Source organism: Heloderma suspectum, chromosome 2, assembly GCF_057233095.1.
Source record: "Heloderma suspectum isolate Gila_16-S chromosome 2, 16-S_ref, whole genome shotgun sequence".
Classification (NCBI taxonomy): domain Eukaryota; kingdom Metazoa; phylum Chordata; class Lepidosauria; order Squamata; family Helodermatidae; genus Heloderma; species Heloderma suspectum.
Window position 1 is genome coordinate 293,890,460 of NC_139459.1, and position 20,017 is coordinate 293,910,476.

General features: G+C 43.4%; 1 long non-coding RNA gene across 2 annotated transcripts in view; it reads left to right on the forward strand.

The window, feature by feature from the left end:
• Positions 1–20,017, forward strand: part of LOC146354840 (uncharacterized) — a 100,308-nt gene that overhangs the window by 5,352 nt on the left and 74,939 nt on the right. The window contains exons 2-3 of one of the 2 annotated variants that reach the window (XR_014788520.1): positions 13,465–13,577; positions 18,204–18,293. This is a non-coding gene — a long non-coding RNA (uncharacterized LOC146354840). The remainder of the gene's footprint in view (positions 1–13,464; positions 13,578–18,203; positions 18,294–20,017) is intronic. The other variant, XR_014788521.1, reaches the window with a different exon arrangement.

Genomic DNA, 20,017 nt, shown 5'->3' on the forward strand with positions numbered 1-20,017 from the left:
ACAGGAAATTTCAAGCCAAGCCTGCTTAAATAAGAAAGGTTAAAATGTTGTACCTGATTATTTTCAGTAAGGCATGAAGTAGCCATGTTAATTCCCTGAAAATGAGTAGGGATAGATTATTTTTTGCATAAGGCAATTCAAGGGAAATGTATTTATTTGATTTATGCCCCATCTTTCTACAAAAAATGGCACTCAAGATGGCTTACAGGCACAACTGAAATTGATTAAAACAAGAAAACAATACAGTAAAATACAATAAAGACATGACAGTTACAGAAAAAGAAAATAAAAACAGCACCCAACCCAACAAACCCACTTACAGGCCAAAGGCCTTTTTGAATAAAGTGTCTCCACCAAATGCGCCTCTGAAGGTGGAGGTCTTGAAAGAATGGCATCTCCAGAAGATGTTAAGAACCAGGCAGACTTGTATGGGAGAAGGTGGTCTTTCAGGTAGCCTTGTCCCAAGCCATGTAGGGCTATATAGGTAATAACCAGCACTTTGAATTCGGCCAAGAAACAGACTGGTAGCCAGTGAAGCTTCTGTAACAAGGGAGTCTCATGCTTCCTGTAACCAACTGCAATCAATAGTCTGGCCACAGCATTCTGGACCAGCTGAAGTTTCTGATCAGTTTTCAAAGGCAGCCCTATGTAGAGTGAGTTACAGTAGTCCAAATGGGATATAACTAAGGCATGCGTGACTGTGGTCAGATCAGACATTTCTAGGAATGGGTGCAGTTGGGGTGCTAGCCTCAACTGTGCAAATGTACTTCTGGCCTCCACCGAGACCTGGGGAGAAATCTACATGGTCATAGTTTCTGAAGTGTTTTGTGGTTATAGCTGGATTTTCATGAAATCACTTTGGTCAGTTAGCAGCACACGAAGCACAAAAAGAAGAGTATACACTACCTAAAAATACGCGTTCATGGGTCACATGGCACTTGAGACCACCATACTTGGGGATTGGGTGGGCGGAGTCCAGCGATTTGTGCTAAACATCAGTCGCTTAGGTGCTGCTCAGCCAGTGAGAGAGGCTTGTTCCTTGCATGTGCCCCTGCTCCCCTGCTCAGGGAAATTTAATGGAAGCATTGAATTATTTTTAAAATGCTCAGAATTTGGGGTGAAATCCGATTAAGTTTGATACACCATTTATAAAAAACATTTAAAAGCTGAAAAACATTTCAGAAATGTTTTTAAACCAAATTTTGTGACTTGTTGGTTGACCTAACTACACAAATAGTGATTTTGGAATTTCTATTATGGCCAACATGGCTACCTTTGTTTTTGTGTAACTTGGAGAAATTTGTAGGGATGTACGAATCTCTTACCTGGCTCCATTCTGGAGATCCGTGGGGGGGGGAGCCGTCCCTCCTCCCGGAATCCTCCCCACCTGGCTCTGCTCTGTAGCAAGTCCGCCGAGCCACCGGCCAGGGCCGCCCGCAGCCGGACCTCCGTCCGCTACTGGGCTGCGGCCTCAATGGCGGCTGCCGTGGTGGCCGCCATTTGCATGCCTGTGTTGCTGTGATAGGTTACGTATATATTTATGTAGCCTATCTCGGCAAAGAGCAGGGACGCAAATGGCGGCCGCTACGCCATTTGCGTCCCTGCTCTTTTCATGATTGGCTATGTAAATATATATGTAACCTTTCACGGCAATGCAGGGACGCAAATGGCGTAGCGGCCACGATTTGCATCCCTGCGTTAGCCGTGATAGGCTACGTAAATATATACATAACCTATCATGGCAACGCAAGGACGCAAATGGCATAGTGGCTGCCATTTGCGTCCCTGCTCTTTGCTGTGATAGGCTACGTAAATACTTACGTAGCCTATCACAGCTAATGTAGCGAGGGAAATGGCAGCCACAGACCAGGGCCACCATTCACACCCGCAGACGAGAGCAGCGGATGGCTGACAAAAGGTAGGGTCCATCCCGGGGAGGTTTTATGGGGTGGCGGGGGGGATTGCTCCGTTCTGCCATGGACTCCAGGGGGCCAGATTCTAAAGAAACTGGCCTCACTGGAGTCCATGGTGGAATTCTCTAACATCCCTACAAATTTAGCCATTCAACAGTGGGACCCTACATAGGAGGAAGAGGAAACTGCGACTTTATTCTCAGAGGGTTCATCCCCTCGAACTACTAGGTAAACCTACACACTTTGGCTTCTATTGACTTTTTTTAACCTAATACAGCATATAAAATCATCACCAGCTTTGTTAGTAGAAAGCAGGGGTGGGCAATTGTGGGTTGTCCAGGGGCCATTTTTATCTCCTGGACTCCTCACACAGGCCACATTTCGTAATAATAATAATTGCCAGTTTGCCAGTGAAATTCAGCAGCAAATTGCTCCATAGTGCAATGGAGCACTAAAATGGTTAAGTTTAGCTTGTTTGCAAAAAACAAAAACAAAAAAGGGGGGTAAAATAAATAAAAACAAAATGGAGCTGAAATCAAACCCTTGCTGTTCTCCCTTCTACAGCTAATGACCGCCTTCTAAATCTGCTCTGTTGGTCCTGAACTCTCTGGAGCAGATTGGGGAGCTGCAGGGAGTGGGGGAGAAGGAGAAAACTGTTCCTCCAGTGTTTTCCATTCCACTGGTAGACAGTCAGGACTCAATACAATCCAAACTCTCAATTTCAAAGTCAGATCTACCTTGCATGCGCTCCATCTTTCCATATAAAGTTTTCTTCTTAAAACACAGTTTCCTGTCAAGCAATAAAATATAGCTGTTATGGAGAAATGTGCTGCTCCTTCTTTGCCAATGTTAGATGATGGCTATAAGCAATATTGCAATGTTGTATCATCTCTAGTACTATAAAGGTTTTTCCTTTCTCTTCTGCACCCTACTTTATTTTTTACTTCAAGAAACTCTGCCATCCTTTGCCATAGCTCTAAGCATACCCCCAGGTGGTTAGTACACAGGCTAAAACAGTGCTGCTACTAGTGTGATCCACACCCTTAAATCTCACTTCCAGTATACAATGTTCCCTCTCATAAAAATGAGTTGCTCTGCATATGTATTCTGAAATACCTTTTTCTTTGTTTCCTTGCATATTCGAGTATGCAAGGGTAAATCTATGCACAGGGTAGTTTTCCTGCTACAGCTATGATGATTTGTTGTTGTTCAGTCGTTAAGTCGTGTCCGACTCTTCTTGACCCCATGGACACCAGGCCTTCCTGTCCTCCGCTGTCTCCCGGAGTGTGATGGTGATTACAGTTGCATAAAGTAGCTTCCTGCTACAGCTATGGTGATTACAGTGGCAGTCTGATAAATACATTCCATGCTACAGTTTATGGTAATGCAAGTCAGCTCCATTTTCAAAAGTATTGTGCAGAAAGAATTAATCTGTATTACTACCTTTGAAAAAGAGAGAGGGTAATGTGTGGGCACACCTGATCCCAAGATTCTCAAAGGCAGTAATGTGTTTAACTTCAGTTCCCTTGTACGCTTAATGGGTTTTTTTCTTTTTAAAGTGCAAATGGAGGGGAAATTCTCATGACAGCCTTCAGAGGTAGATCTGACTCAGGCCAGTTCACATGTAATGAGAAGCTAGTGTGGATGAATTTCCCTTTGGGCTTCGTGTTGTGACACCAGCTGCCATTTTGAAAATTCAAGCTGTGGCAGGAGTGCCACAGTTATCATTATGTGTGAACCCAGCCAGGGTGGGTTGTTTGGGTGGTTAACAAGCCACCCACAACCCTGAAACAGGCCATGGGTTCTGGGTGGCTTGTTAACCACTCCAGCAACCCAGCCTGGCCAGGTTCACACATAACAGCAAGCTATGGTGGGCCTTTCATGCAGCTTGAATTTTAAAATGCAAAACAGCAAGCCTGCAGGGAAATTCACCCATGGTGGTTTGCTGCTACATGCAAACCAGGTCTTTGTGTCCACTGTGCACACCAACAATCAGCAGAGAATCCAGAATGTAACAGAGTGGGGAAAAAGTCAAGATAGGCATGCAATATACTGTTTAGAGCAGTGTGGAAAAGTTGGTGATACATTTGTTGTGTCTGTTCCTTGCTGCCTTCATGGCAGTTCTGCACACCTGGGGTGGTTCTGGGAACTGCCCCCCAGTTAATTATAAGGATTGTTTCTAAATAAACTTGTCACCTTGGTGTGATTAATTCCACTTCATCTTTCCTACACTGTTCCAGATGGTGTTTCCCCCACACTTCAAAGAACATGCAAAAAAGCAAGTTCTTGACAAAAGAGCAAGAACCAGCATGGACCGATCTAAATTGCTCAAAATCTACAGTTTAAATCATTGTTTTACATCAAGTGTCCTATTCTGTAATTCATGTATTTCTTCAACAAAGGTAGGTACCAACTGCTTGCCGTAACAAAACACATCAGACCAAGCCTTCATAGGCTCTAGGAGCATAATCCAAAACTTTTGATCGCACAGTCCACGTGACTTGGATTCTTCTGAACTATATATACTTGAGGGGGAGGATGTAGGTCATTGTGACACTACTAGTCTTGTTTCACCCTCTCTGTACACATGCAAAGCCACTAAGTCAGTTCACTAAGTTGAAGATAGGGATACTTTCTGAAGACAAAGTTAGGTGTGCTTGATTGTAGGCTAATCTAGAACTTTCTAGAAGTAAAAGCTGGTAATTACTGGGCAGAACTATGTTCTTCATGTCATGGAAAGCTGACTGTTTGACAAGTTGATAAATATTGATAATTCTCCACAATAATAAACTACATGACCTATTACATCATTTGGAAGCCAGGTACTTTTCACTCTCCATTTATTCTTTTAGACTGAAATCTTGTAAAACCTACCTGAGACTCAGTTTGACTGAACTCAGAACTTATGTCTAAGTAGAAATGTACAGCATTGCACTTCTGCATAGAAAAGCAGGTATCATGGAATTCTAAAAGATTGAGTGAAGAATATTACAAATGGGGCTCTGCAAAAAAATGTTGCAGTGTGGAGTATTTGTGTTCAGGGTGCTGGCCACTTCATTCGATTTCCCCTTCTCCTCTGGTTTTTCTCCCCCTCCCTGACAAGCAGTCAGCATTCTGTATTCACTGAGCATGTTCAGTCCTTATTGGCCTGATTTGATAGGTTCCTCCCTCATTTTCGATTTTTCTCCATTTGTGGTTGGGGGGTGGGCATCCCAGCTATATTAAAATCTTTGATTTCTCCATTGATGTGTATGAGTAGCTCTTACTTCCATTGCTGGGAATATGTTAATGTAGCTTCTCAGTCTGAACCAGGAAATAACCTGTCCAGAAAATAAGAGGGTTCATTCTACACTTTTTATATCTGTGTGTCCCTTTCCAGCCACTCCATTCCCACCCAGTTTCCTCTCCACCTCTGAGATAGTCAATGTTCCTTGTCATTGAATCTAGTACTGTTTTGGGGTCCCCCCTTATGTGTGTGAGGTGCCGTTTTGGCTACACCTCACAAGCATGGAAAGGCATGAATCAGAAATAGAAGGAACTGTATGGCTGTTTATATTAAAGTTAAATTTCACTTAAAATTGAGTTATTTAAATTTAATTTGAAAAAGGCAACATCTTGATTTTCATCTATCCTGTTGGGATTGATGGACCTAAGTCTATTATTAAAGTAGAATGGGGTGATTTGAAACAAAGTTGGTCCCAAAATTACTCCTACTTAATTATGATGAATGTCAATAAATGAATATCATTAGAGTAGGAGTAGGTGGAAATTGGGGATAAAGCTGACTTATTTTTGTGATCTTTTATGCTATGTTTATGCTGCTAAATTTTATTGAATTTGGAACTGTAATGATTTTATTGTTTAGTTTGGAACTGTAGTTAGTGCTGCATGTTGCCTCAGGTGCCTTTGGAAAAAGAGGCAGCCCATATTATAAATAAATACATACCACTACTTTTTATTCAAATTAAGTGACAGTAATCATGAGATAACCACTTCACTAGCACTCTTAATTTCATGATAGCCAGCATTACGAATGTCAAAAATCACCCACATATTTAAACATATGTAATCTTATTTACATAATAGAATATGAAGTATTTTGTTCATATACGTATATAAAAACTCTCTTCTCAGAAAGGTTTGTTTCTAAAAGTGCTATCTTAAGTTCTTACCATAGCCAAGAAGCAAAAGGTAGAGCCATTGGTTCTTATACCAAAACCATATATGTAAACAGTGTTCTGCTCTTTAACCGGTTTTAATCTTTTGCCTTACAGTGTTGAGGACAATATATTTTTGAATGTAATAAATCCACTGAAAGTGCCACCTGGTGGCAGAACTAAATTAAATTGCCAAAAAGGGTGTATTAAAGTAATGTGATGCACCAAGCTTCCAGCATAATGCACAGGGATTTAACCATGTGACTCTGTTAAGAGTAATAGTGCTGCTACCTTTCCAATAAAACATGGACAATTTATTCCACTGATGCTCTAGTTTTGTCACCATGAGCACAAAACAACTCTCAGTTTAAGAAAGCTGACTTTCTGAATAACACTGTTTGGCTCAGTTTTAAAGCATGAATGTGCCAATAGTTGGTCTTCTGATAAAGAATTAGCTAGATGGCTACCCATGAATTTAGGTTTAAATATCCTTTACATTTAAATGACCATTTTTCAAGGCCAATTCACTGCAATGCATATTCTCACCACTATGAAGCAAGAGGAAATATGTTTCACTCCCTGTTTATTTAGACTAATTAGTCCCACTGGAATTCTTCACATAGCTCACTAAAACACCTTGGAGATGAGGGAAGAAAGGAATTCTAACCTGAAGGAGGATAATTTCCTCACAGCCAGACTTTATTCTCTCTCATACAGGCACATACACATGTAAATCCAGAGCCCCCTTTTCATGCCAAAGTGAATTGTCTGATAAGTAAGATTTCAAGCCTTTGCCCAGAATACACTTCTATTGACTTTATTATCTGAATTATTGTGAGAATAGCTAGAAACAAAATGTTTTGGATTTGATCCTTATGGTAACAGCCACATTCATGATAACCCATGATATGGCATTGTGAGGAAGACTTGCAAGGTAAAGGGAACGTGGCCCAGACAGTTAATGGCCATGCCATGTTCTGGTCCTCCCCACACCCACAGGTTTGGTGGTTGCCCTATCAGCCTGCCCTTGGGTCTCTGGATGCTGTTTTAAATGCCAGATCAGTTCAAAATAAACCTCCCTCATGACTTAATAGTGGATGAGGCAGCCGATCTGGCCTGTATAACCGAGATCTGGATGGGTGAGCAGGGAGGAGTCAGTCTCTCCCAGCTATCCCCACCATGGTACTTGGTCCAGCATCAGGGAAAGCTTGAGGGGGGGTTTGTGCTGTGTTCTATAAGAATTCTATCTCCCTCTGCAGGCTCCTTGTCCATGTGACTACCAGTCTGGAGTGTTTGCACCTTGTGTTGGGTCAATGGGACAGATTAGGGATTCTGTTGGTGTACCACCCACCACGCTGCTCAACAGACTTCCTTGGTGAGCTGATAGAGGTGGTCTTAAGTATGCTGCTGAGATCCGCCAGACTGTTGTTCTGGAGGACGTCAATATTCATGCTGAGGGCACCTTGCCTGGGGTGGCTCAGGATTTCATGGTCTCATGAAAGCCATGTGACTGTCCCAACATGTCATTGGCCCAACACATGTAGCGGGGCATATTTTAGACCTGGTTTTCTCAACTGGACATGGAGATGGTGATCTAAGGTGGGGGACTCTTTGTCTATGACTCTCTTTGTCATAGTCAGATCATTGCCTGCTGAGGTTTAGACTTACAGTGGCTTTTCCCCTTTGCAAGGGTGGGGGACATATTGAGATGGTCCTCCCCCGGAGACTAATGGATCCGGATGGTTTCCAGAGGGCTCTAGGGGCTTTTCTGGCTGATATGGTTGGCACTCCTGTTGAAGCTCTAGTCGATCTGTGGAATGCAGAAATGACCCAGGCAACTGACATGATCATTCCTGAGTGCCCTGTCCATAGTAGAGCTTGTATTGTTCCATGTTATACCCCAGGGCTCAGAGCGATGAAACAAAATAGGAGATGGCTTGAGTGCAGGTGGAGAAAAACTCCTAGTGGATGCAATCAAATTCTGGTGTGTGCCTATGGCCAGGTATACTCAAAGGTAGTGAGAGGGCCAAGGAAAAAAAAACATTTCACTTCCTCTACTCATTCTTCCATATGCCACCCAGGCCCAGCAGAGCTTTTTAGGGTTTTCTGAGGCCTATTACATTCTGGCCCTAAGGACACTATGTAACCATCTGAGGACATGTGTAATACACTGGCTAAGCACTTCTAAGATAAAATCTCTTGTATCCACCAGGACTTATTACTGCTGGTTAATCATGTCCAGAGTGCAGCCTGGTCCCGTTTTCTTGGATGAGTTTCAGACAGCTCAAGGATGTGGACAAGGTATTTGGACAGGTTTGTGCAACCACTTCCATATTGGATCCTTGCCCCTCTTGGCTTATAAAAACCAGCAGGGAGGGAACAGCCAGCTAGGCCAGGGAGGTGATTAATGCCTCCTTGTGAGAGGGAGTAGTCCCGGGCTGTTTCAAAGAGGCGGTGGTGAGACCACACCTGAAGAAAGCCTCCCTAGACCTGTAAAATCTTAATAATTATAGGCTGGTTGCAAATGTTCCATTCCTGGGCAAGGTCCTTGAGCGAGTGGTTGCCAAGCAGCTCCAGGCACTCTTAGATGAGACTGATTATCTGGATCCATTTCAATTGGGATTCAGGCCAGGTTTTGGCTAGGGGTGTACGAAACCCACTCACCAGTCCACTGAAGGGGTCCGGGGGGGGGAGGCGATCCCTCCCTCCCCCCAGAATCCTCCCTGGCTGGCTCCGCTCTGCAGTGAGTCTGCGGAGCTGCCGGATGGGCCCGTCTGCAGCCGGACTTCTGTCTGCTACCACGCAAATGGCGTCCAGCGTAGCAGACACCATTTGCGTCCGCAGCCCGGCAGCGGATGGCTGCAGAATGAAGATGACAGACCCGGACTGGCTGGCACCAGGTAGGGTCCATCCCGACTGGGCTTTGGGGGGTGGGGGGAGCAATCTATTCTGCCACAGATTCCGGCGTCACTGGAGTCAGTGGTGGATTTCTCCGCCATCCCTAGTTTTGGCACAGAAACAGTCTTGGTCACCCTGTATGATGACCTATGTTGGGAGAAAGTCAGGGAGAGTGTGACCCTGTTGATTCTCCTTGATCTCTTGGTGGCTTTTGATACCATCGACCATGGTATCCTTCTGATACCACTCTCTGAGCTGGGAGCGGGAGGCACTGCATTGCAGTGGTTTCACTCCTACTTGGAGGGTTGGCTCCAGAAGGTGGTGCTTGGGGAACACTGCTCGGCCCTGTGGGTTCGCCAATATGGGGTTCCACAGGGGTCAGTTTTGTCCCCCATGCTGCTCAACATCTACATGAATCCATTGAGTGTGGTCATCTGGAGTTTTGAGTGCGTTGTCATTAGTATGCTGATGACATGCAGCTCTATTTCTCCTTTTCTTCTTCAAGTGAGGCTGTGGATGTGCTGAATTAGTGCCTGGCTGCTACAATGTACTGGATGAGGGCTAATAAACTGAAACTCAGTCCGGACAAGCCTGAGATGCTATTGGTGGGTGGTTCTGCTGACTGGATGAAAGGTGTTCAACCTGTTCTGGATGAGGTTGCACTCCCCCTGAAGGAGCACATCCATAGCTTAGGCACCTTCCTGGAACCATCTTTGTCACTTGAGGCTCAGGTGGCCTCGGTGGCATGGAATGACTTCCACCAACTTCAGTTGGTGGCCCAGCTATATATCTTGTCAAGGATAACCTGGCTTCAGTTGTCCATGCTCTGGTAATCTCCGAGTTAGAGTACTGCAATGCGCTCTATGTAGGTCTGCCTTTGAAGATGGTTCAGAAGCTGCAGCTCGTGCAAAATGCAGCAGCCAGATTAATAACTGGGAGTAGAAGGTCCACACACATGAAACCAAATCTGTTGTGCTTGCACTGGCTGCCTATATGCTTCTGAGCTCAAGTCAAGGTGCTGGTTTTAACCTATAAAGCCCTACACAGCTTGAGACCGCAATAGCTGATGGCATGCCTCTCCCAAAATGAACCTACCCATCTCTGCTTTCAGCATTTAAGTTCCTCATCCAGGGGCCTCCTCCAAGGGAAGTTTGCAAGGGGGCAATGAGGGAGAGGGCCTTCTCAGTGGTGACCCCCGCATTTGTGGAACGAGTTCCCCAGTGAGGTCTGCCTGGCATCAACATTGTTATCTTTTCAGCACCAGGTTAAGACCTCCTTCCCCAGGTATTTGGCAGCACATGATGAGTTTTAATCAATCCTGGATGTGTCTTCAGTTATGACTGACTGTTCAAAGTTGTTCTTCGTTATACTGTATGTTGTCTGTGTGCTTTTATGTAATGGCTTTTAAACTTTTTAAATTGTATTTAATGTTTTAACTTCTGTAAACCACCTAGAGAGCTTCAGCTATGGGACAGTATAGAAATGTAATAAATAATAATGATTATTGGTTAATAAGCTATGTACAGAAGCTTATTTTTTAAATAGTCCATGATCCACTGCCACACGAATGGGCTAATAAGGTTACTGTGTGTAATTTGACTCCCCCACACCATCCTGCTGCAGTTCTCCCATCCAAGCAGTGGTGCTGTATTACCTCTAAAGCACTGGAAGTGTGCAATTGGGAGGCACCCGATCCAACATCAAAACCCTGTGTGACTACTCACCAAGGAGCAAAAATCCTGAGTGCACCAAAAAAGGAGGTAGTGGCTATAAAACCTGGGTGGGGGGGTTGCTGGATTGGGACAACACTTCATACACAGCCTCCCCCAAGTTAGGAGTCACCTGATCCAACAACAGAACCATGCACAATTACCCCAGAGGACCAAAATCCTGAGTACACCAAGAAGGGGATAGTCACTATAAACCTTGGGGGTTTGCAGGATCAGGACAAAACTTCGCACACAGCCTCTCCTAACTTGGGAGGCTTCTGATCCAACATCAAAATCCAGAGGAGGGAAAATCCCAGCTGCAATAAAAAGCGGGTGGCACAAATAAACCCTTGGCGGTTTACAGGAATGGGACAAAACCCGCAATTACACATTCTGCCCCATACCCATTGTTGGCATAAACCCTTTATTGTCTCAATCAGTGGAGTTGCGCATTTCACTACCTGCTTCCCTGACTTTGCTGGCAGAACCACTTCTGTTCACTATAGCATTTTAGCGCTAACACGAAATTGTGTGAAAGCCCATTTTGGTATCCCCCCCACAAACCATTTTTCATTTTCTTGGAAAAGTGACCAGAGAAGGAAAAAGGGGGTGGGAGCAATAACTCACTGACAGTTGGCTGGAATAAGGTGAAATTGCACAGGTGAGATGCTTTCATGGGGAGCCTCCAGATGCTGTAGTGGATTATTGCAGAACTGTGCGTCTTCATAGAAAAGTGAACAGTTCTTTCCCTATTCCCCAAGTTGCTCAAAGTAGTGATCAGGGAAGCCTGTCATTGTGTAACTTCGCTGTAGCAGAGTAGTGCGATAGTTCAAGACTGTCATTGTACTGGGGAAAGCTGTCATTTTTGTAACTGTAACATGGTATCAGGGAGAGCTGTGCTTGTTTGGCTGTGGTTGTCCCTGGCCTGCTTGTCAGATCGTGGGAAAAGGGCTCTGCAGACTGGAGCACAGTGGCTGCAATGGTTTTGGCTGTTCTTGCCAGCCGACTCTGTAGGCAACTGTGGAATGAGCCACAGTGAGCACCAAATGACACGATGACTCATAGTGGGTTAAATAACCCTTACTGTAGCTCATAGGTTACCAGAGTGGGTTATTTCAGCCAAATAAGCCATTATGGATTTCAAAATTCTTCACAGATGACATGATAACCAATGATGGGTTAAATAAGCCACAGTGTCTTATTTAACCTATTGTAGGTTATCATGTTGTCAAAACTCAGTCACAGTAACATTCTAAGTTATGGTTCCAGACATGTTTATAGGAAATGCATACTTCTAACTTCTCCAGTGTACTTAAGTCCCATTTAGCATCAGGAAATTTCTACTATCATACTCAGCTAGGAGCTTATTCTGTAACTGAACTACTTACTCTCTGAGCTCCTTAGCAATTGGACAGGGTCTTCAACCTGTCCCCACACCCTGAGCAGACATTTGTCTCCACTGAAAGCAAAGGATCCTGTAGTGATGCATATATACATGAATATGTGTGCCCAAGGTGTACAGAACTTCTGCAACCCATATTTTATTTGGGGATGGATCTAGACATAGTCATGTTTACACCCCTTTGAAATCAGTTGGGATTTAAGTTAGTCTACCCTTAGTTGTACCCTTAGAGGCAGCCTAAAATTATTTAAAATTAGAAATAGTCATGACTAACTTAATTTCCATTGAGTGATGGTTGTGCTCTAAGCATAACTAAGTCTAGATGCAGCCCTTTTGCATTTTTTACACTTCCTTTCACTGCGCTTGAGATTTCCTCCCTTCAGTGTTTTGTGTTGATGCTTGGCAGATGAGAGTGGAACACGATGGAAGTTCCACAATGGAAAGTTGGTAGCCATGGTAGCCAAAAGAGAACTTCCATGTAGATAGCTTTTGAATACCAAATGCTGTTGATGACCAATCATCTTAATGCCCTGAATGTTCAAAGGCATATGGGCATATGGCTGCTCTTGGAAAAGCAATGCTGAATTAGATGGACCTTGGTCTGCCCCAACAAGAAAATTCTTATGTTAAGAATTGGTTCTCAAGTTAATATTTGAATTGGACAGAGAGATTGCTTGTTTTGAAAGTTTACTTAGGCCTCTGCTTGCAGTGGAGTATTTCAGACGTGCTAGTGGAATTCTTAGTAAACTACACTATCCATCATTTCACTACTCATCTGGTGTGAAAATCTGCTCTATCTGCTGAAAGTGTTATGCCTGAGTGCAGTTTCGGGTGGTCTTGGCAGATGCTTGAGGAATGGTCCTGACAGTAGTTTGGGCAATAGGTCCTGACACATTAAACAGATATGCTTAAAACAGGGGTTTTAAAAATACAAATATTATCACTATACATTGTAACACCATATTTCTTCAGGGTGCATGTATTATTATTTTTGTATTATTTCTGCCTTTCTGTTGAATAATGTCTTGAATACATATTCAAGCCAAAAGGCTGTTCCCAGTGACAACTTCTGACCATCTGTTCTTCAGATGCTGAGTTAAAAAGTGCTATGTTATCATTTGTTTCCCCCCCCCCATTTATTTGCTGATCACTGTTGTGCTGCATAAGGGAAAGTCACAAGGACCAGTGTTGACTTTTCCAATGTCATTTGCTGCTGCTTCGCTGCTCATTAGCTACAGTAATAGTATAATTTGTGTCTTGATTGGATTTTTCTCTTAACTGCACCTGAAATTAATGCCCAGTGCTTAATATTTTCTGACTTTGTAAAAACAACACACAACCCAGCAGTTTCCTGTAGTGGTAATTTAGTGTACTCTTCCTTGCAGGTGTGAGGCAGCCTTGGGGAAGAACAAAAGAATTTGAGCTCCTCTGTCTGAAGCAAATGTCCAAGCTATCTCTTGGAGCAGTATAACCCATGGAACTCATCATATTGCATATGGTATACCTGTGACTATATCTTTGGGGACAAAATTTCTACGATTTGTTAAGAGGCTGTCATGTGGTCTTCATCCTAAAGACTGATATTAGATCAGATCAAGCATAAAAGTGATTACTAAACCCTGTGTATGAGAAATCCATCCCAGATAAAGTAGCCATATGCTGTGCCAGTACTGCTGATGGATGAGGTCATGCTATGTTCTTCAGTAGATGCCAACAATTGCCTTTTATACAATTCTTTGAATCACCCTATTGTACAAGCTCACCCACCAGAATTTTTATATGCAGAATACCCAGTTGGGATGCAGAGTGACAAAACAGAGGCAGGAGAATGTGTTTTTTCTTGACTCATTCATGCTTCAATTGTGTCAGCATGTATTGTCAAGTAAAAAGGACACATGGCATCAATGTGACAGAGCTGTCACAGAGGAGGCTTTTCCTAACAAAGAGAAGTGTACTAGCATTGCTAGGCATACTGCTCATTGAAATCCATTTTAATTTGGCACTTCTGAGTTAGTTCAATGGTCCAACTAGTTGGAAGGTAGACACATATATGTGTTCAAAAAGCAATACTGATTGTGCCAATGAAGATATGAGTGCACTCCTAATAGTGTTCTGTCTTACTTAATGCAGGTTCCATATGTCATAGGACATATTATGCTTATGTTCTTATACTCCAAGGGCAGTATTTTATGCTGCCTGCACATTAGTGGGACCTGCCACTAGCACAATAGGAAGCTAGTGGTTCCTGAAACAACTGAAAATGAGTGGAAATGCTCATTTCTGGAACAGGGCAGGAAAGCAGAGCTCTCAGAAGGGAGCTCTGCTGACCTGTTCTGTTGCAGAAACAAGTGTTTCTATTCATTGCTTTAGAAAGTGCTAGTTCCTGTGGTGGGTCCCACTAGTGCAACAGGAAGATCATCATGAAGGGGTGTGTGTGTGGGAGGGCAATAGGGTTGATGCACTTCTCTTTCTTTGACTTCAAGCGGAAACTTTGGAAGAAGTAGCTGGAGAAACACTTAGTTTCTGCCCTTAAGGCCAGTGCTTAGAACAGCTCATAACTAGACATGAGAATGGGGATGGCAAGAGAATGAGATAGCACTCATGCCAAAATACTCTAGATCAAGGACGAGGAATGTGTGGCCCTCCAAATGTTGTTGGACTGCAACTCTCATCAGCACTAGCCAACATGGCCAATGGTGAGACATGATGGAATTTACAGTCTGACAACATCTGGAGAGCCTCATGTTCCCCATCCCCACTCTAGACTGAGAATAGAGAAAAGAAAGTACATCACACCATTAATGTATAGAGTACCCTCCCTGCCACAAGATGCGGTGCTGGCTTAGAGGTTGCTAAATGTGCCCACCATTGCTCAGAGGTGGTATTCCTCTGAATCACAGTGGCTTGGGGGTGGGGGTCAAACAGTTGGTACGGCCTTACTGGAAGCATCTGCTTGGCCATTATTGGAAACAGGAAGCTGAACTTGATGTCCTTTTTGTCTGATCCAGCAGGGCTGCTCTTATGATCTTATCACAGATTTTTGCATGCTGCAAAATGCCATAGTCTGAACAAATAATAAGAGTCTGAACAGACAATGGCTGGGTGACCACCCAGATGGGAGATTAATAAATTTAATAAATAAATAAATAAATGTAATAAATAAACAATAAGTTTATAAGGAGGGCTCAAGTGTAAAATGTTTATAAAACACTGCCCTATGGGTTATGTTCGCAAGGTGTGTGTGTGAGTGTGCGTGTGTGTGTGAGAGAGAGAGAGAGAGAGAGAGTGAGAGAGAGGTTAAGAGAGATTGCAGCTGGTTGGCTTGGCCTTCCTTCAGCACAAATGAGTGTATGGCCATATGCATTTGGGAGACAGAGGACCCAGATAGGCACTAGTTAGGTTGAAAGGATCCACTGTTGTAACAGTGTGGGCTCCACCCGTGGAAGAGCACTCATTAACAGTTTTGGAAAATGAAATAAATGGAACTGGGCTGTAATTTTATGGATAACTATGAGCCAAACTACATTGAAATCACTGGGAATTACGTCGAAAATGTACATATGTCAGTGCAGTCTATGAAAGTTGGGTGTTACTTAGTGGTTGCCACTTCAAAAGTGTCAAGCTATCAAGCTTTGTTTTCTGTATTCAAGTGTATGGCTACACGAAACATGCAGAGAAAAGGCATGTTTAAATGACAGTTTTTAGTATGTCACATCAGACAAATTTCTACTGTGCTGTCTCTAGCTATGATCAGTAGGGTCTGGGGTCATTTTATGGATCAGTAACTAATTAAAGAACAAAGCAGCAGAGAGTGAGAGAAAATGGAAAACAGAATTGACAGTTGAGAGATGTAAGAAGTGGCGTTCACCCAAGGATCTGTATTGGCTGGGACTGGTAATTTTTAACTTATTCATAAATGACCTAGAGTTAGACAAATGCAGTGAGATGTCCCAAGTTCGCTGATGACACCAAATTATTCAGGGTAGAAAAGGGGACTGTGAAAAGCTCCAAAATGCTATCTTCAAAATGGGTGAATTGGCATTAAAATGGCAAATGTGATTCAGTGAAAGCAAGTGTAAAGTGATGCATATTGGGGCAAAAAATCCTAATTGCACATATATACTGATGGGGTTTGAGTTGACCAGGAAAGGGATCATAGGTCATGGTGGGTAGCTCAAAACACTGACCAGTGTGTAGCAGCTGTGGAAAAAAGGCAAATTCCACATTCAGGGACCAAGCGTTATTTTTTGGGCCCAGTACAAAATTGTAACACAAGCTGACTCCTACACACACAACACAATCCCATCCATACAATCTAATGATTTGTATTTATAGCCAGATATGGCAGTTTAGAGTTGCTCTGAACTAGATATTTACTCCCATATACTTTGGCCCTGTAAATCCTACCAGCAGCATTGGCTCTACTGTCCCAGGGATCAGTGTCCCTGATTATTATGGTGCTTTGTCCCTTCTACCATCTGTCCCTCTCCTCCCCTCCCCTCCTACCCCACCCACCTACCCACCTATGCTCAAGGAAATCAAGGACTGGTAGTTCTTGAAAGAGACAGCATGTTACAAAACGAAAGGAAGCACAAATCTCTCTCTCAAACTCCAAGTTCTACTTTTAATTCCACAAGCACACATTATCTGTTCTAGAGAACAACCTGGGCCAGCAACTCACTGTTCAGAATGTTTCTTGTTCTGCAATAACACTGCTTCTTATTGGCTCTAGCAAATTCCACAATATCAGCACAATAGGTATACAAACACAGGGAAATACATTTCCGTAGATATCATCAAGCATGATATACAATTTAGTGCATTCCTCCCCATCGTGATAATGGAGTGTGGCCTGGGCCAGGTCCACCTGGATCTCTGGGTCCTGGTAAAGTGTACCTTTCCCTTCCATGCTCCTTGTCCATCCTGGGGGCCATTAAGAAAGGGGTAAAAATAAGACTGCCAATATAATGCCTTTATACAAATCTATGGCGCAATCACATTTGTACAGTTTGGGTCACTGCATTATAAAAAGCAAATTGTAGAGCTGGAAAAGGCCCTGAAAAGTGTAATAAAAATTATTAAGGGGCTGGAACTCCCCTACGAGGAAAGGTTACAATGTGGGGCATTGGGGAAAAAAGGTGAGTAAGAGAGGCCATGATAGAGGTGCATAAAATTATGAATGGAGTGGGGAAAGTGGATAGGGATACGTTTTTCTCCCTCATAATACTAGAAGCTGGGCCATCCAATGAAGCTGGATGGTGGGAGATTCAGGGCAGACAAATGGAAGTTATTTTTTCATACAGCACATACTTGCTGCAATTTGCTACCACAAGATGTGGTGATGGCCACCAGCTTTGACAGATTTAAAAGGAGATTAGAAAAAATGATGGAGGATAAGACTATCCATTGCCCTTAGTCATGATGCATATATTCTACCTCTAGGATCAGAGACATGCCTCTGAATATCAATTGCTAAGAAACAGCAGCAAGAAAGGGCTATTGCTTTCATGTCCCACTTGTAGGCTTCCCAGGAGCATCTGGTTGGCCACTGTGGGAAACATGATGCTGGACTAGAGCCTTTGGTCTAATCCAGCAGAGCTCTTCTTATGTTTATTTCCTGGTTTTTTGAATAATTCAGTTGAAAGAAAGGGGATCAGGAGGAGAGGTACTGACCAGCATAAACACAGGTGGAAAATTGTTGTTGAGCTGATTAACTGGATAGGATAAGGAAATATGTTTGAAGGCCTTCTGAACTCTTGTAGTGTGGATGGCGTAGAATATTTCTGTTAGGTCTGAAGAAGGCAGCAACTACTTGGCTGCAAAGGAAACAAACAAATGTGTGATATTGGATATGAAGGGAGGCTACTATGGAAAACCTTCATGCTTTTTTCCCTTCGTTAAGTATAAATTGCTAACTTAAACAGCCAGCAAATACAAAACACAGCTTAATTTTAATGGACAATTGAAATATGCTTGTAATTTTCAACAAAACAGACAGCCAGGAACAAAAAATACAAAGCTACAGGAACATTATTAATCTCTCAAACTTTGGGGCAGGGGATTAGAGAAATCACTAAGGGCCTATTGCTATAACAGAAATGTGTTTGCTGTTTTTGTTGTTCAGTCGTTAAGTCGTGTCCGACTCTTCGTGACCCCATGGACCATAGCACGCCAGGCCTTCCTGTCCTCCGCTCTCTCCCGGAGTGTGCTCAAGGTTTGCTGTTTTACCAATCTACTAAATGAGAATAATTTGCAGCTCTTCCTGTAGTTGACGTTTTCTTCCATGAGTGCTTCTTAAACACATAGTGGCCAGGTTTGTCCAATCAGTGGGGGAAACCACGTAGTATGGGTTGTTTCCCCTGCCCAGCATTTGCTTAATTACCCACACTGCATCGTGGGTTGTCATGGCTTGTAGTAGGATTGTGGGATGGGTTAGAAGCCAGGTTAGGACAACATGGCAACCAGCGATGTGGCACAGTAATTGAGCAAATGCCAGGCATGCGAGCAGGGGAAACAACCCATAGTATGTGGTTTCCCCCAGCGATCGTGTGAACCTGGACAGTACCTCAGCTTAATTGATCTGGTTCCCATGATCACTGCAGCCCACCATGGCTAATTTAAGCCATGGTGAGTTGCGGTACATGCCGGGCAGAATGCGAATATTCAAATTCTAACTGCAGCTTGTTGTGTCATCCCAGACCAACGGAGGTGGGTTGTGCAAGGGTTAAACAATCCTTGCACATCCCATGGCCTGTTTCAGGGTTATGTGAGGGTTGTTTAACCCCTGCACAATTCACCCCCACTGAATTCAGATGACACAACAAGCTGCGGTCATGACTTGAATATTCCCAATGACCGCCTGCATGTGCTGCAGCCTACCGTAGCTTAAATAAGCCACGGTGGGCATGTTTGATCATGAGAACTGGCCCCCTGTCTTAGGCACAAACTGTTAGGTACAATGCATAGATTCTAGGTTTTTTCTATCTTGTTGGTACTGTGAACACCTCGATATATGAAAGATAAGGAACATTGACTATAATGACACTTGTTTGCTAGCTCATAACCTTTATTTGCTAAAGCAAAAAACAAAGGCAGCCAGACAGGAACTATAGGTCTCAGTTCTTAGTATGTGTCTGCTTGCTTAGTGCTGATAATGCTGTAAAACCATGGAAGGTAGCCTTAGGGTACAATCCTATGCATGTTTAGACAGAAAGTCCTATAACTGCCAGGAATGCTGGGAGTTGTATGACTTTTTTTTCCCTATCTAAACATGCATAGGATTGCACCCTTATTGACTTAAGTACATACAAGTTTTAAACTCTTTTAATCTGTTTTACCTGTCACCCCATTTGAGAACCTTAAAACTCACTAAAAAGGCTATGACCGTACTAATGCAGAATCGAAATCTCCTAGATTACCCTTAAAAAAGAAGATTTGTACTGCAAACTGCTGCTCTGCCAACCTCTAATCTCCTTTTTGTTGTTGTTCAGTCGTTCAGTCGTGTCCGACTCTTCGTGACCCCATGGACCATAGCACGCCAGGCCTTCCTGTCCTGCGCTCTCTCCCGGAGCGTGCTCAAGTTCATATTCATTGCATCCATGATGCTATCTAGCCATCTCATCCTCTGCCGTCCCCTTCTCCTTTTGCCTTCAGTCTTTCCCAGCATCAGGGTCTTTTCCAGGGAGTTTTCTCTTCGCATTAGGTGGCCAAAATATTGGAGCTTCAGCTTCATTATCTGTCCTTCCAATGAGCACTCAGGGTTGATTTCCTTTAGGATGGACTGATTTGACCTCCTTGCAGTCCATGGGACTCGTAAGAGTCTTCTCCAGCACCACAGTTCGAAAGCATCAATTCTTCGGCGCTCAGCCTTCCTTATAGTCCAGCTCTCACAGCCATACATTACTACTGGGAAAACCATAGCTTTGATTAGACGGACCT